This window comes from Adiantum capillus-veneris, chromosome 26 (assembly GCF_014529385.1).
Source record: "Adiantum capillus-veneris isolate H3 chromosome 26, ASM1452938v2, whole genome shotgun sequence".
NCBI lineage: Eukaryota > Viridiplantae > Streptophyta > Polypodiopsida > Polypodiales > Pteridaceae > Adiantum > Adiantum capillus-veneris.
This window is the reverse complement of record NC_140956.1, coordinates 20,938,240-20,955,797: the sequence shown is the minus strand read 5'-3', so window position 1 is coordinate 20,955,797 and position 17,558 is coordinate 20,938,240.

Genomic DNA, 17,558 nt, shown 5'->3' with positions numbered 1-17,558 from the left:
CTCACTCCTCGGCCAGAAGATGCATGGCTCTCCTTTGATTGGAGAGGGACAAAAGAGTAACATAACAAAGCCCGTACGTAGGCTTAGGATCCACATTTTCTACCTTTGAATCTCACGTCCATGCGGAAGGGGAGTTGGATGTGGCCTTTGCAACAATGAACCTGCGAAGGATGTTGAAATTGGACCCATCTTGAGTTACGGATAGAGTTAATGCTATGATCTGATGTGGAGCAATAGAAGAAGTTGCAGCGTTAAGTAGTTTTTCTAAATGTATGCGCGCGCGTATAAGGGAATGAGTATAGTCAGGGGGAATATGTAAAACTTAGTCAACATATTAACTTACTACAGGGTCAAGTATTTGTAAACATGTAAATATACACGCAGGTATCTGACAGGTGACCTCACTGCTTACTGCATGAAGCGGATAAGTGTATGTAGAGTGTTTAGGCTTGCGCCCTTCGGCTTGGAGTGGCAGAGGGGTGCAAATCATCATCGACTTGTATGATGGCAGGAGCTCTGCTATCGCATGGATTTTTTGACATGCATTGCAACAACGAGATGCTTCTGGGGAGGGTGGTTTTTCCACATGCATGAGGTGGAATCACGTGAATGATTCCAGAAGGATGGAGGGGATGGATGGTTTGTAAAGAATGAGGATGCAAGAGAGCTACACAAGACAAGCACAAAGCACACAGAGATGGAAAGCTTCTTCTTCTTCTTCACAGAAAAGAGAGTACAAAATGACTAAGTGCTAAAGCTGAAAAGTAGCACATATGTACATGCGGTCACTAAGTGTGAACTCGCTAGAAGCGTACTAGGCTGGCACTATAAGTGTAGTCCAGCTGTAGAATCACTGGCAGAGATCCTCCGTGTCGGTCACCTAACGCGCCAGTGAGTAAATGCCGTAAGCGGCCAAGACCCGTAGTGGATGCCAGCTCAAGGTGTAGAGCTCGACATCTCAACATGGTTGATGCCAATGGTGAAGGAAAAATTGTTCCAGGTATGTGTGTCATCAGAGGGAGCGGAAGGGACAGCTGCGGAATAAGAGCTGCTCTTTGGGTGAAGAGTGGACAATATCAACGCAGCAATAAAGGTGGCTCTCTTCATTATCATTCTGTGTAGGTGTACAAAAATTGTAGTATCAACCCCAAGATTTTGATAGTGGGTGGCTGTGAACTTCTATCTCATCAAGTAGATATACTTGTGTCCGTTTTAATATGGAAAATTGCACTTATCTTCTAGTAAAGATCTAGATACTGGCATGCCCTTGGTCTTGGCTGTACCAAGACTGCTAGCAATGGCATGGTGTGGATTTGAATATATATAGAGGGTTCTGATGCACTACATATTATGGTCATGTGTGTGCTTGCTTGTGGCAAGTTTTGTTGGCTCCATGATTACTGATATAGATGTCTGCTTTCCCCCCTGTTTCTCGAGTGTCCTTTTGGCCTACATAAGGCCTTAGCCAGCCTTGAGGACGGTTGCTGCTATAAGAGTGGACGACAAGGCAGGAAGGCTATGGAAGCAGCTCTATAAAGCCTGGAGAATATGAGCAAGGTCTGTGTTGGAGCATAGATCTCTCTCTGGCCTTGCCATAGCCATAAACTTGGAGGAGGAGGAGAAGAATAAGTCCTTGCACATGAAGCACTATGTTTTCTTTGGCACGTATTTCCACAAACAGAATATACACCTCGTGGGTGGTGTTCAAGAAGCTAATTCAGAGCATAACCTCATTCATGCCAACTTCCCTTGTAGAGAGAGACTCACTCACATGATACTTAGGGAGAGAGAGAGAAACAACCGTAGAAATCCCTATTGTCGGTCTGAGGACGGTAGCTAGCTTGGATCCTCTACTCAACTTGAGCACTGCAGAAGCTAAAAGGGGACATCAAAATCTGGTAATTGAGTGGGAGTTCTCACCAGATATGCTCATGTGCCATACAAGGTGATGCTCAAGAATGCCTACCTCGAGGGACTCATTTCTCCTCAAATTTAGATTGTGTCAAAACATGATAAAATGATCAAAAGGTTCAATTGGATAAAGTTCACAAGTCAAAGTGTTTGTGGATGTTTCCATAATGATTCTTGTATATTTCATGGAGAGAGATGGTATTACATAGTTGTGCATGGGGATGTGTAGCTGCACATTTCTCGTCTATATTTGGGAGTAAACTTCCCATTTTGTTCATGTACGGATTTTGAGTTCAAATAGATGTGCTGAAACATGGTTTTACAATTGCAACCGTGTACATCATCTAAATCTGGGTAGTGGCCGAGTTAGGCTTCTCGAAGACAATAAAATCTCTCTCAATCTCTCTCTCTCTCTCTCTCTCTCTCTCTCTCTCTCTCAACCTTGTCAATCTTTGCTATGAATTTTACTAAGATCTTCATGCTTACATCAAGACTGATTGCCAAATTCTTTTGACTATCACTTGTATGTCCCAAAACCACTCTAAGGACACAAATGGTTAACCATCTAGAGGATGGAAGGCTCTGTTAAAGATCCTCTAGCACTAGGCCTCTTATTAGAAGAGTAGCAAAATTTGAGTGGGTGTCCTCTCTCTCAATCTATTGTAGAAATGTGATGTATCTATATGTATTCTATAATGGTAGAGAGAGTGCCCTTTACACATGGCGAAAACTACGATATGAAGACTAAAGTCCAAAACCAGAGAAGCTCCTCTATGCATGATAAAGAGGGAGAGAGAAAGAGACAGAGAGAGAGGCGATATTTACTGAAAATGGTAAAGGAATTGTACAAAAACATTCCTTGTGGACACCCTTAACATTGGTACTCCCCATTCCTTTGCTCTACTGCAGGCCACCGTGAAAAACTACGATATGAAGACTAAAGTCCAAAATGAGAGAAGCTCCTCTGCGCATGATAAAGAGGGAGAGAGAAAGAGACAGATAGAGAGGCCATATTTACTACAAATGGTAAAGAAATTGTACAAAAAATTCCTTGTGGACACCCTTAACATTGGTACTCCCCATTCCTTTGCTCTACTACAGGCCACCGTGAACTTTCACCTTGCTTTTACCTGCATAAAGCTTTACCATCTATACTCATATGAAGCGGCTTAAAATTTGGAGCCCAATGAGCACCCACGTTCGCGCTCTCCTCCTTCTTCTCCAAGAAGAGCCCATGCCATCAATGCTCTCCAACGACCTCGATGAGCCTTACATCGACCTCGACCTGTGTGTGCGTGTAGCGAGAGTCCAGACACCATCGACTAGTGTGCTCATGTTTGTGTGATGACTCCCTCGACCTCTGTGCGTGCACAACCATACGTCTCTCTCTCTGTGGACAATATTGCCAGCGGCGGCCAGTCTAGGCTTGCAGGTCAACAATGTTGGTAGCACAACAATGTGTACTCGTGCGCAACAATGCGTGCGTGCATGTGTGTGTCCGTGACATTACGGGTGTGGGGGAGTGCACAATGTAGGCTTCAAGACATTCTATACTCAGGACCTTTAGGCTTGTGATTAAGCTTCTATTGCAGTTGTGCACGCGCACACACACGACCATTTAAGTATCTCCTGCAAAATGGCACAATTGTGCATGTGAGAGAGACTGGAGAGAGAGAGACCAGAGTCCAAAGTCCAGTTGTGTGTATGAGAGAAATGGGAGAGAGAGAGAGAATGGTGATTAGGCTTCTGCGATGACAATACTAGGCTTCTGTTTTGCAGTTGTGCACGGAATCTTGCAGAACGCCCACTCTGCGCGTGATAGAGACTTGAGAGAGAGAATTGATTAGCCTCTAGAGCCGAGACTCCAACTGCATGTATGAGAGGAATGGGAGAGAGAGAGAGACTTGATTTGATTGTGTGTGTGTGTGTGTGTGTGTGAGAGAGAGAGAGAGAGAGAGAGAGAGAGAGAGAGGAACTAAATCGGAGCGAGAGTTTTTGGAAGCAAGAGAGATAGAGAGAGAGGGCTCCTTGCCATTCCACACGCCAACCTCTTAGCGATAGGCCAGCAAGTCGGGGAGATTGAAGCTCGGTGATCATTTTTCGGCAAACCAACGAGCCAAAGAGATCCAACATGGGAGCGAGCAACCCTTGGGTGGAGAAGGCAAGCAGTCGGTGAATTAAGCATGAATTAAGCAAGTGGTGGGTGAGAGACGACGGCAAGTGACGACGGCAGGGAGACGGGAGTGAGCGGATTGCGGGCGGTGAACGACAACCTCGGCTACATTGGCTACATTTGAAGGTTTTTATGTTAAATACTTTCCTTTGTTTGCGTTCCGCATGTGCAATCACCTTAAGGTGTTCTCACAGTCATAATGACAATTTCAAAATCACATTTTTCAGAAGTAAATATCAAAATTTGTCGGATGCGCTTACATCAAACTAGGTTTTTCACGCACCCTCATAGACAAAACGTTTTCCCAAAGGCCTTTGATTTGGTGGTGGTGGAAATGGTCTCACTTGGAGTCAATGTTATGGTTCAATCTATCACATTATCATCTTACAAAATGAAAGCTCTGTGAACCTTTTTTTTACAACATCAACCTATGGCTATAAATCAAAGGTAAATCTAAAAATTTGTCAGGTGGGATTATGATAAATTTGGGTTTTTTCGTTCTCACGGTCATACTGACAATTTCAAAATTAAAATTTTTAGAAGTAAATATCAAAATTTATTGGGTGCGATTATGTCACACCGGGTTTTTTGTGCACCCTCATAGCCAATGCTTTTTCCTAAAGGCCTTTATTTTGGTGGTGGTGGAAATGGTCTCACTTTCTGACATTGTTGTGGTTCAATCTATCACATTATTATCTTACAAATGAAAGCTCTATCATAACCTTTTTCTTTACAAAATTAACCTATGGCTATGAACCAAAGGTAAACCTAAAAATTTGTTAGGTGGGATTACGATAAATTTGGGTTTTTCCAAGCACTTCGATACACAATGTGTAATTGCAAAAAGTGGGTGGTGAAGTAACACAGGCGGGGAGACAAGAGTGAGTGAATTGCAAGCGCTTAAGGGCAACCTCAACTATGTTTGAAGGTATGTTGAACTTTCCTTTGTTTGCGTTTCGCATGTGGAGTTACCTTGAGGTGTTCTCACAGTCATAATGACAATTTCAAAATTAATTTTTTTAGAGGTAAATATCAATTGTTTTTAGGTGCGATTACACCAAACCGGGTTTTTTGTGCACCGTCATAGACAAAGCTTTTCCCAAAGCATTGGTGATAGAGGGTGCAACAAATTAGGACAACGCTCCGCTATATTTGAAGAGTTTTACATTGAATTCCTTTCGGTTTTATGCATGCTATCACCTCATCTTGGGGTGAAATTTAGCGATAGATCTCAAAATTCATAAGTCAAATTGCACTAAACTTATGATGTCCTTTTTTCAAAGCACAGACTTGTTGAGTTTCATGAGTGCTATCACCTTGAGGTGAAATTTTAGAAGCAAATCTCAAAATTCATGGGTAAGATTGTGCTAAACTTGGGTTTTTCCCGAGCCAGCGTTGATAGTGATGATCTTTTGGTTGGGTGTGCTTTCTCTTGGGACCAAAAAGAGAAGCAAAGGCCTCTAATTTGGTGGTGGTGGAAATGGTCTCACTTAGTGTTAACCCTCACGGCTCACGGACACCCCATCACCTATGACGGACGTGTATTATGTATTTGGTAGAGTCAGGTACCGGGCTTGTCGGACCAATAGGAAAAGGGTAAGAGTGATCGCCGATGAGAGGCGCACTCTAACTGGGACATTCAAAGGATTAGTTGGCTAAGCATGGGCGCCCAAGTGTGAATGGGGTGAGCTCATATAAAAGCCAACTAAACCTAAAATTCACTCATTCTCTCATTTGTACAATAGAAGAGTGCTCTTGCTCCATCTCCATCTCCATCTTCTTCTTCTTCACCTCCTTGTGTGTGTGTATGTGTGTGTGTGTGTGTGTGTGTGTGTGTGTGAGAGAGAGAGAGAGAGAGAGAGAGAGAGAGAGAGAGAGAGAGAGAGAGAGAGTGCGATCGAGCATTGCGGCGGCACGACGGCGGTGAAGTGGTTGAGCGCGACGTAGCGGCGTCTCCTTCTTCTTCGCGGCGAGGGATCCTCCACGGCAGGAGCATAGAGCGGTGAGTGGCACACCATTGCCCTCTTTTGAGCTTACTAGTTAAGCTAGTTGTGTGCTTGGAGCCGTCTATGGCTCGCACACGGTGTAACGGCAAGTCCCTTGCTTCGACAGTGCGGCAAGGAGCGCACATTTTTGGCGCTGTTGCCGGGGAATCGCCCTGCACTAAGCCCAAGAGGCACTTTGTGCTTCTCCTATGAGTTGTTTGTAGTAGGAAAGAAGAGGAAGAGGAAGAGGAATGAGTTGTTTTTCTGCAAGTTGTTAATTTCTGTATTGTTTGCAAGTTCTGTGATTTCTGCATAATGTTGTGTTTTCTGTTTGCACATAGTCTTTGCACAATTAGTAGTCGTTAGCTTGTTTGCAGTGAATGAATAATTAGGAAGGCAGTTAGCAATTTCTGCTTGCACACAGTCTGTACACAGTTTTCTGTCAAGGTTTGCCTGCACACAGTCTTTGCACAATAAGGTAGTGAGAGAGGAAGTAGGTGGACAGTTAGCTCACTGTCAGTAAGCAGTTAACAGATTAGTTAGTAGATTAGTTAGTGGTTAGCAACACTGCTAGTAAGTAGATAAGGTAGTGAGCTGTCTGTGAGCTGTGAGCTGTTGACTGGGAGGTTAGGTAGGTGACAGTGTGTGTGGCCAAGAAAGGGTCACCAAAACCGCGCGCGGTCGTCACCAAAAAAAAAAGAAAAAAAAGGGAAAAAAATAAAAAAAATTTAAATTAAAAATAAAAAAACCAAAAATATTTAAGCGTGAGTGACTGGGGGCTACATTAAAATTTTGATCGGGATCATTTCCCCAAGCCCAAGCCCAAGCCCAGGCACAGGCCCAGGCCTCAGGCCTCAGTCCTATGATATATACTAGACTCACTCTTATATATATACCCTTCCCCCTCAAGAGGGAATGAGAGCATGTGGGGCAAGTCCTCCACTCTCCTCCCTTCTCTTCCCACTTGCACCCTTAGACTTTCTAATTTGGGCTTAGTTCCCTACTAGAAATTGACGGTTTTAGGGATTCCGAGGGCATAAAGTGACCAAACGGAGGGCTGTAAAGCACGGCATGTCCCTCTGACCGAGACGCTCGTTTTGAGCTATCATACGTTCTATTCTATAGCTGGGTCAGAAAAAAAGGACCGAAAAATCAAAAAATAAATAAATAAGAAAAGACTTGGGTTGCAAAACACCCAAAATTACTAGGTGAGCAGCCTTCACGGGCCCTCACTGACACTTCTAGGGGATCCAAGTCATATGAACCTACGCTCTGGACGAGTGTTAGAGCACGAGCATATTGGTAGTGCCTCCATTTACGCGGGCACCCATTATTCCTCCACCCTAGGTTCTGGACCTTCGGCCGGGACTCAAGGTAGCGTGACCCAAGATCCTCATATCGCGTCTAGTGATTCTTCCTCTGACTACGAAGTCATGGAGGGGTATCCTACACCAAACCCTGATAGTTCATGTCAAAACATGCATGCCATGGGCCCACGGCCCGGGTCCAGCGTGTTTAGCCGCTTAAAAGAGACCCTTAGTAGAGCTACTCGCTCCGAACATGCGGTTAATGAAATAAATGAAGGGAGTGGGGAAGTAAATTCATCATTCCTGCCTAAAATGGACCCTATGCTTCTTGAGAGTGTGCATGTGAATGTTCTATCCACTGCACCTCCTGATCCTTTAGGACTATCTCCCTCTGAGGTTTTACTACCCGATGGTAGGAGTCTTGCCGAAGTGCAAGAGATCGAACTCTATATGCAAGCAACAAGGGAGAGGGAAATTGAGAACCTACGAGGGCTAGAACAAAGCCGAGCCCTGAAAGCAAAGTCTCCTATGACAACAATCATGCCAGCCGAGCAACCGAGTGCTCCCAAAGTAGCAGTCATGGAGGGGCAAGCTATGGGGAGTAATAATGCTTCCACTTCAAGGGAAACCTCCAGCACGCCAAGCCTAGATGGGATATTCCTAAACAAAAATTGGGAGGATGACCTACAAGCAGAAGCTTTAACTGATCGGTACACAGGACACACCTATCATGTGGGTTGGTTAGATGTTCTACAATCCACATCGGGTGCTACTAGCATAGATGAACAACAACAGAAAGTCTGTGATGTCCTCCATAGGATTGTCGAGTTAGAAAGACAGAACACAGGGATCAACATGCCTTCAACAGGCCTAATGAGATTCTTGGATACGGGAAAGGCCAACCAACCAACCCTGTCACAAATGGAGACTCCCTCAGTGAGCCCCATTGATCCTCCATATGTTGTTTCTCCAGGAGCCTCAGTACAATCTGAGCCCACAAGTGGCAGCTTTACCTTCCCAGATCTAGCTCATCTTTCTCTTAATGACACTACGGCTACCATGCATATCCCAATGGTGAGCATGACAAGAAGTACACTATGGAGTTCATTTGTTAACACTGCGCCGATGCCTAGTAGCACAGTGCCCCCAACTATACCTACATGTATGTATCAACCATGTGCACCTGTCGTACCTCAGCCTCATGTAGCTCCTACACCTCGGATTATTCCAAGAGCCTACAATCCACAATGGAATTATCCAAGCTCTTATACAAGTGGAGCCATGCCATTTAATAATAACATGCCATATCACGCACCCCCTATGCCTAGGGCCACGCCTGTAAACTTTGGACCACCGTCTGATACACCACCATACGAAATATGGGACCGAAGAGCCGCGCGTATGCCAAGGCCAAGGCCAACTCCCATCTCACATGTGGTTCCAGGAGCACATACACCCATTATACTTGCTCAAATAGGAGATTTGGCAGCATTTGCTCAAACTATCGGTCGCTCTATTACAGAAAACATGCGTAGTGCACCTGATAGAGAGCCTAGGAGCAAGGCAGTTCAAGTAGCTAAGCTCACACAGAAATTCAGTGGAGACGGAGATGCTAGAAAGCATATGAAAGTCTTTGAACATGTGTGCGATTCCTTGGAAGAGCACAATGATCTACATAAGTGTAAGGCTTTGAGTTTGACCCTAAGCGGAAAGGCTAGAGATTGGTATAGAACCTTAAGAGTAGAAGAAAAAACGATCTACTCTACTCTTAGGAGACTGTTCTTAAAAGAATACATACGAGAGGGAGTACTTTGGGGTGTATCCTCTCAGCTCCAGAAAGCCCAACGAGAAGAAGGTGAATCCGTGAGAGACTTCATTAGTCGCCTAAAGAATTTGAATTCTCGATGCAATCCAAACGAGCGATTCAACAACAACCAATTGCTCGATAGATTCATTAGGGGACTACGACATGAAAGTATCTATAATGGCCTAGTCATTAGAGGTATCACTACTTGGGAAGTAGTCACCATGAATGCAATCCAATTGGAGGATAATTTAATGATTGCAGGAGAAAGAGTGTCTGCCGAGCCGAAGTCAAGTAGCTCGCAAGCATCAGGGCATGGGCCAATGAAGATAAAGCCAATCGTGAAAGAGCAAACGATATCTGAGATGACTTTGGCAGATCTCACCAAGGCCATCCAAGAAAGCCTTAGGGGTAATCGTGCTCCACAAAACACTCATATGTATCCAAGAAGGGAGCAACAATGGTGCTCAATTTGCTTGGGCCCACATACTACGAGTGAATGCCCTACTTTCAGAGTAAAGTTTAACGGGACTTGTAACGCGTGTGGTAGGTATGGCCATCAAGCGAAGGATTGCCTAATGCTTAAACGCATCATGGAAAATAGACCGCCTATAGCTTGGGAAGACTCACCTTGAGTTCCTGCATTGATGCCTACCCCACCCATGGAGCAACAGTTGCCATTACAGCTCATGGTCCCTAGAACCCAAAATGTGGTCCAAACCACACCGTTGCCACCTCCAGTGCTAGGACCGCACCCCCCTCATCCAAGAGTTATACCTATGAACTAAATAGGTTGCGAGTCATCTAGTACTTATGTAGATTGCGAAGAGGACATAGACTCTAGTATCACCTATGGAGTCGACATGCTTGAGGAGTGTCCCATGTACTATATGGAAGACCATTGGGGACAAATCAAACCGGTATATCAAGCTACTGCGCTAGCAGCAAGAGGCCAAAACATTAATAGTTTTACCAGGAGACCACCTCTTCAGTGCTACGAATGTGGTGGACCACATTGAGTAGCTGAGTGCCCCATTAGAATGCAAAAGAATGCCGCACTAATGCAAACAAGTCAAGGGAGTGCATTGGCAATGCCAATACTCACTTGTAATCGTTGTGGCATAGATCATTTGATCGCACAGTGTCCTAACAATCCAAACGCACCGAAAATCACACCATTGAACATAATAGAGATAGTTGATGGGACACCACCAACTATAAACATAACACCAGTGAATGCACTCACACGGTCTATGCTCCAAAAGCAAAATTACATCCTCGAAGAGAGAGATGCTGCATCCATTGGCTGAGAGAGAAAGAAGAAAACACGAAGAAAGAAATCCCTTAATGCTTCTAGCTCAAAACCTAGTTCAAAGACTAACATAGGGACAGGAGAGGATCCCGTGTATATGAATGACCCTGAGGATGACTCAGATTCGATAGAGACCACGGAGACCAAAACTATTACTACAAAGGAAAAAGCCAGTGAGGAGGATCACGAGAGGGAATTACGATGAACACCAAAAGAGTATTCAAAGTTAAACCACCCAGTTGCGAACCCCCAAGATAAGCCACGAGAGACGAAAAATGAGGATTGCAAGAGAAAGATTGGAACCTATCCAAACCCAATAGTGGAAATTGAACGAGTCCAACAACTGAGGGGTTTGGTGAAAGAAACTCAACGAACATGAGAACCTGAACCCAAACATATCCAGATGTCGGACACAGTGTTTCCCACACAAGTTCAACCTCACAAGAACTACAGGCCGTTAGCTATACCCAGTATCATTCGGAAAGAGAGTGAGGGTAGGACATCTGAAAGTGGACACACACCTTTTCTACTAGAGAGAATGTTTGGTGAGGGAATGCCCGACCCCCTTGAGGAAGTGGAGATTCCATCTTCACCATTCTCTTGTCAGGGTCCTACGTCCCACAAGATGCCATTAAATGTTGCCAAATTTATGGATTTCATGTCTTCAGAAGTTAGAACCACCATCATGTCCAAACTATATAAAGACCCCGAGCTAGTCTCAGCTCTTCGAGCCTTCCTCAATGGAGAATTACAGGCCGGATTACCACAGTTTGCACATATGAACAAACCTGACTCGATAATGAATGATGAGGAACATTTAGCACCACCATCTGACCTAGCGGGACATGAATCTGTAATTGAAGTACCCGTTAACAAGTTGGGGCAATACTTTGAAGGTGATGAATCTAATGCTACTCTGCCAATCACTACTAAAGGATTAACTGTAAAGGGAGTCCTTGACGGTGGTGCGGGAGTCAGCATGGTGACAAAGAGTTGTTGGGAGTCTATGGGGCGACCTCACCTTGAAGCCACAAGCGTAGTGGTAAAAATGGCTAATGGATCTATTGTTACGCCTATTGGAATGCTTAAGGATCTCAGGATCAAGGTCTTGGGACACAAGGTAAGGCAGACTTTCATTGTTATGGATTTTTCCAAGCATCCTATGTCATTTGAGATGATCTTAGGGCGTCCATTCATGAGGGAAGCAAAAATGGTGCATGACTGGTCCAAAAACCACGTCTACTTACAGTTCCAAGGCTCTGTCATTCGAGTTGATCTTTTAAGTGGTCGAACGCATCCTCTAGGAAATAAATTCATCATTGATAATCGATCAGACACAAAAATTCACTCAGCTCCATTACAGTATTGTTACACGTGTAACGAAGACACGGATATTGGGAAGAACTCTCCTTATATGGATATCCTACCCGGAATGGCTGAGTCAGACAATGTTGATTGGGTACACCTAGCGGCAACTATAGATACATGGGGAGCTAGAGGAACAACCTGGGTAACACCAGATGGGGAAGAGATACCACACATGGCACCAGTAAACATGTTAGGTGTAGCGCATGTAACATCCGATGATAAGAAAGAGGGGCACCTACCTGAGAGTGAAACCGATGATTCCTCAAAGGCTTCAGGCCAATACAAATCAGAAACGGAATCTGAGGGAGAAATGGATTCAGAACCTGAGGAAACATCGAGTGAGCCAAGTATAGAAACTGAACACTCAAGGTCTAGTACGACCATCTATGGTAATTTATATGAGAGCGAAGAAGATACAAGCGAAGACCTATCAAGCGAGTCGAGTTCAAACATTTACCAAAATCAAAACCTTAACAAGAAACAAAGGTCATATAAGAGACGACGATATCGAGCAAATGTGAGAGCTAGGATAAACAAGGAAAGATCTACTGCAGAATGGATTAGCTATCTAGGGGCATGTGATGCTCATCGAAAGCTAGTAGACAATTGGGGTGAACATCTCCAGAGTGTCATGTGGTGCAGCCCGCGACCCATTGACCTCGCTCAATTGGAGGTTACAGAGCCGAAATTGAGTCGAACTATAAGAAGACGTCAAAACCGAGAGTTAGCACAACAACAAAAGGAGGCATAACTAAAAGAAAGGTCTCCGTCAGGACAAGAGCCTACTGACTTACATACGGCTCCTGAACATGTTAAATCTTATACCACGGGGGAGCGAAAGGTTGTGTATGCCAAAGCCCAACGAATACCTACCAATGGAAGCAGTGGAGTCTATGATGGTCCAACGGTAGTTAAAGAGATAGAATTAGCAGAACCAGGTGAGGAGTCTAAACCAGTCTTTATTGCTCAAGACCTTACCGAAACTGAAGAGGCTGTACTTAAGGAGCTCCTCAAGGAATACAAGGATATCTTTGCTTGGACATATCATGACATGAAGGGCGTTCCACCTTCTGTGGTGCAACATACAATTCCCATGATCAACACTGCTAAACCCGTCCAGCAACGACCCTATCCAATGAATCCTAAGTACGCCAAAATTGTACAAGAGGAGATTGAAAAACTTATCCAATGTGGATTCATATACCCTATTGAGCACTCAGAATGGGTTTCTCCAATAGTCATTGTGCCAAAAAAGAATGGGAAACTAAGAGTGTGCGTGGACCTCAAGAAAGTTAACGCAGCCACTAGGAGAGATCATTATCCCTTGCCATATTCAGAACATGTGCTTGAAAGAGTTGCAGGCAAGGAAGCTGATAGCTTTTTAGATGGGTACTCTGGTTACAATCAAATCACAATTGCATTAGAGGACCAACCTAAAACTGCTTTTATCACAGAGTTTGGAGTGTTTGCATTTCGTGTTATGGCTTTTGGCTTAACAAATGGCCCTGCTACATTCCAACAATTAATAAACACTGCGTTTAAATAATTTCTAAGGGAGTTTTGTGAAGCTTTCCTAGACGACCTTTGTGTTTATTCTTCTTGGGAGAAGCATTTGTTATATCTACGAAAAATATTTGAAAGGTGCGGATTTTATCGCATCTCATTGAACCCTTTCAAATGCCAATTTTGGGTTAAGCATGGAGTCATTCTAGGGCATATAGCGTCCAAGAACGGGATATCCACAGATGAGAGTAAGATTAAAGACATTGCCGATTTGCCACCACCTACGAACTATAAAGGAGTTCAAAGATTTATGGGCCATGTTGGTTATTATCGAAGATTTATTTTAAACTTTGCCGAGATAGCGCGTCCATTGTACAAGCTTCTTATCGAGTTTCAATGGACGGAAGAATGTCATCAATCTTATGAGTTATTAAAGAAGGCCCTAACAAGTGCTCCAATCCTGCGAACACCTGATTGGAATGTACCTTTTCATGTGCATATTGATGCATCAAATTTTGCTATTGGGTGTGTTCTAACTCAACCAGGAGAACATAAATTGGACTACCCTATTAGCTTTGCAAGTCGCCAATTAAATGATGCCGATATGAACTACACTACTACAGAGCGCGAAGGTCTAGCTATGATTTACACAGTAAAGAAATTTCGATATTACCTTCTTGCTACCAAGTTTGTGTTTTATGTTGATCATCAAGCATTGCTATATTTGGTAAACAAGCCGTGTTCCACAGGTCGAATTACACGATGGTTGTTAATTCTTCTTGGGTTTGACTTCACCGTTGTTGTGAGGCCTGGGAGGAAACATGTCATGGCGGATCATTTATCTCGTATCCCTAATGGCGAAGCTCCTACGGGGGTTGATGATGAATTTACTGATACTCCTTTGTTCATTGTTGAGACAATGCCTGAATGGAGTGAAAAGATTTTTAACTTCTTAGTTAATGGTTTTCCACCCAAAGAACTGCGAAAAGATATAGCTCGAAAATTAATCAAGGAATGCGAACCCTATTGCTTACTGGCTGGAACTCTCTATAAGAGAGGAAAAGATGATGTTCTTAGACGCCGTGCCCGCGAGGATGAGTATTTATATATTCTACAAGAGGCACACATGGGCGTAGTTGGTGGTCACTTTTCAGGAAAGTTGACTGGCCGAAAGATCTTACAGTCAGGCTATTGGTGGCCCACTCTGTTTAAGGATGCATCACTTTTTGCAAAGGGATGTGATGAATGCCAACGCTTCAATAAGCCACAAAGAAGGGATAGGATGCCTCTACATCCCATCAAGGTAACCCAACCATTTGAAAAGTGAGGCTTAGACTTTGTAGGACCGATTAGTCCGGCTGCACGTAACACGCAATCACGATATATCATTGTGGCTACCGACTATGTAACCAAATGGGCTGAAGCAAAAGCAACACGAAAGGAGGATGCAAAAACAACAGCTAAGTTCCTCTTTGAGAACATTATCACACGTTTTGGATGCCCCTTTGAACTTGTGAGTGACAATGGAACTCATTTTATAAATGAAGTAATAAAAGAACTCACATCAAACTTCATGATATCACACCACAAGTCTACACCCTATTATCCCCAAGCAAATGGCCAAGCTGAGAGTACCAACAAAACTCTCATCTCCATTTTGACAAAGACAGTGGAGGCTCATCGCACTGATTGGGACCTAAAGCTTACATCAGCTTTATGGGCTTATCGTACTGCGTATAAAGTTGCTATTAATTGCACACCTTTTAAGATGGTGTATGGCCAAGAAGCAGTTATGCTATGGGAGTTTGTCATTCCTAGTCTTCGAGTAGCTTCTCAAGAAGGTTGGGATGGTAACCCCTCAGTGGAGAGATTATATATCCTGGAAAGGCTAGATGAAGAGAGGCAATTAGCTGTGCGAAATGCTCTAGTGGAGAAGGATAGGAGAAAGAAGTGGTTTGATAGCCATTTAAAGGATAAAGACATCAAGGTTGGTGATAAAGTTCTTATGTACGGGGTACGTAATGAAAAGAAGAAATTGAAATACGCTGGTAAGGGACCATATCGAGTGTGTGAAATTACCTCGCAAGGTACCATTCGTGTGGAGACTCTAGATGGGGTTGAAACCATTGGATTCCTTAATGGGAGTAAATTCAAAAGATATTATGATCCTCTAATCCAGGAAGAGTTGCAAGCCATCCATCAAAAGAAGGCTGCCAAGGAACAAGCAGAGCTTAAAAAAATCCAAGCAAGAGTTGAGGCTCGAGAACGACAACAACGTCTTAGACGCCAATGAGAGGCTAATTTGGGAATCACGCAAAAATTTTTCGAGGACACAGATGACGACTCATTAGAATCTGAGCCACCCCTACGATACCCAATTGAGCTAAATAGCCCCTATGGGAAAGTACTATACAATGACTTATTAGATACGGGAGCTAAACACAATTTGTTATCCTATGGAGTTTGGTGTCAATTAGGAAAACCGACCCTATCCCCGAGTACGATGCAAGTCAAGGGCATTAATAAAAAGAAAACTTCTATTCTTGGAGTCCTTCAGACCCCTGTTGTCTATGACAATGGAAGCATAGTGCAGAGGTTTCTAGTCATGCCCGCGGGAGCTATGGAAGGCAACGTAAACCTGGGACGCACGTGGATGTTGGCAACCAAATGCACTATTGATTGGGATACTGGTAGTGTCACGACGCGACCACCGACTTTTACCCCTATCATTCAAGCAAAGTCACCTACGTTGCAAACTCTAGCAAAGTTGAAGGATAGCCAACATTCACAAGCCAAGGTGGTTAACTCGTCTTTGCCAGCTACCCATGAACCTAGCACTTCAACACTTGTAGTTGCAGCAAGCAGTAATATTGCAAGTACTCAACCTGCATGACCTAAGAGTACATATCAATGGGTCCCCTAGGCCTTACTTCCAACTACCTCAACCCTCCCATCCATTCCAAGAAAAAATTTCCTGGGAAAACCAAGAGCGCGCCCTAAGAGAGTCAAGACCAAATCATGATGGATTCCAAAACAACTATTAGAAGCCCAAGGCTACTATGATGGAAATGAGCAAATTTGGGCACCTAAACGTAAAATGTGTCCTTCCCTATCGACAACAAACCCATATGAGTCAAACAGTGTAACGCTAAAGCCAATGGCAGACCGTGGGAAGGGAAAGATCACACAATGCTACACACCTAGTCCAGAGCTAGTTTGGGCTCCAAGGCAAAACCAATTTATTCCACCTAGCTCAGGAAGGGGGGAGTTCCATGAAGCTTCTAGCTTCTCATGTAATACATCCATAGAGGTAAAAGCTTCTACACAGCCTCCATCTATAGTAGTGGACCTCCATGAAGCTACAAAAGAATCCACACCTCCCAGTGTTCAAGAATCACCTGATGAACCACTTCAAGTTCGATCCTGTGAGAGTACCTTACCACCCTTGCAACTTGACGAGGCACCTAGGGTAATAGAAAACTACTGGCAAAAATCCTCACCTATTACCAACTGGAACAGATGGTTTCAAAGGGTGATGACATCATTTCAAACGGTATGATCTACCCAAGGAAGGGGGGAGTGTTTGTGGACATCCATCATTCACTTGCTTCCCTCTCAACCTTTCTCCCTGACCTCTTAATCTCCGATCTTAGGGCATGTATATATAAAGCCTTATACTCACAAAAACAAGATAAAAAAGTAAAAGAGCAAGAGCCATAACACAAATCATAAAAACAAATTATGCACAAGAACACGACCCTTGTAATATTTTCACTCTAAACATCATCTATTTGCGTGTACAGATATGGCTATTATGCTAGAGTCATCCACTCCTGCCTTGGGTGAGAGGTACCCTCGTTACTTTTCACAAATATTTCACACGGTCTTTCTAGTGCTTGCATGTGAATGGGATTTGATAGGTACGCTAGCATGTGAGAGGAATTTTGAGGAGTTAGAATGGCTGATACGTCTCTTGACCACGTCTGATCCATACTTAGTAGAGAGAGTTTCTCCCATTGCACAAGCCTACCCTTTTGACCAAGATGACTATAGGCATCTAGTGACCTTCTTAGTAAACATGGGCACCTATGATGAAGAAGAAAATTTACACGACTACACGGATGGCACATATGGTCTCATGGATGATGACTTTGTTTATCTCGACGACGAGGATAGGGGTTTAGTCTTAGGGTTT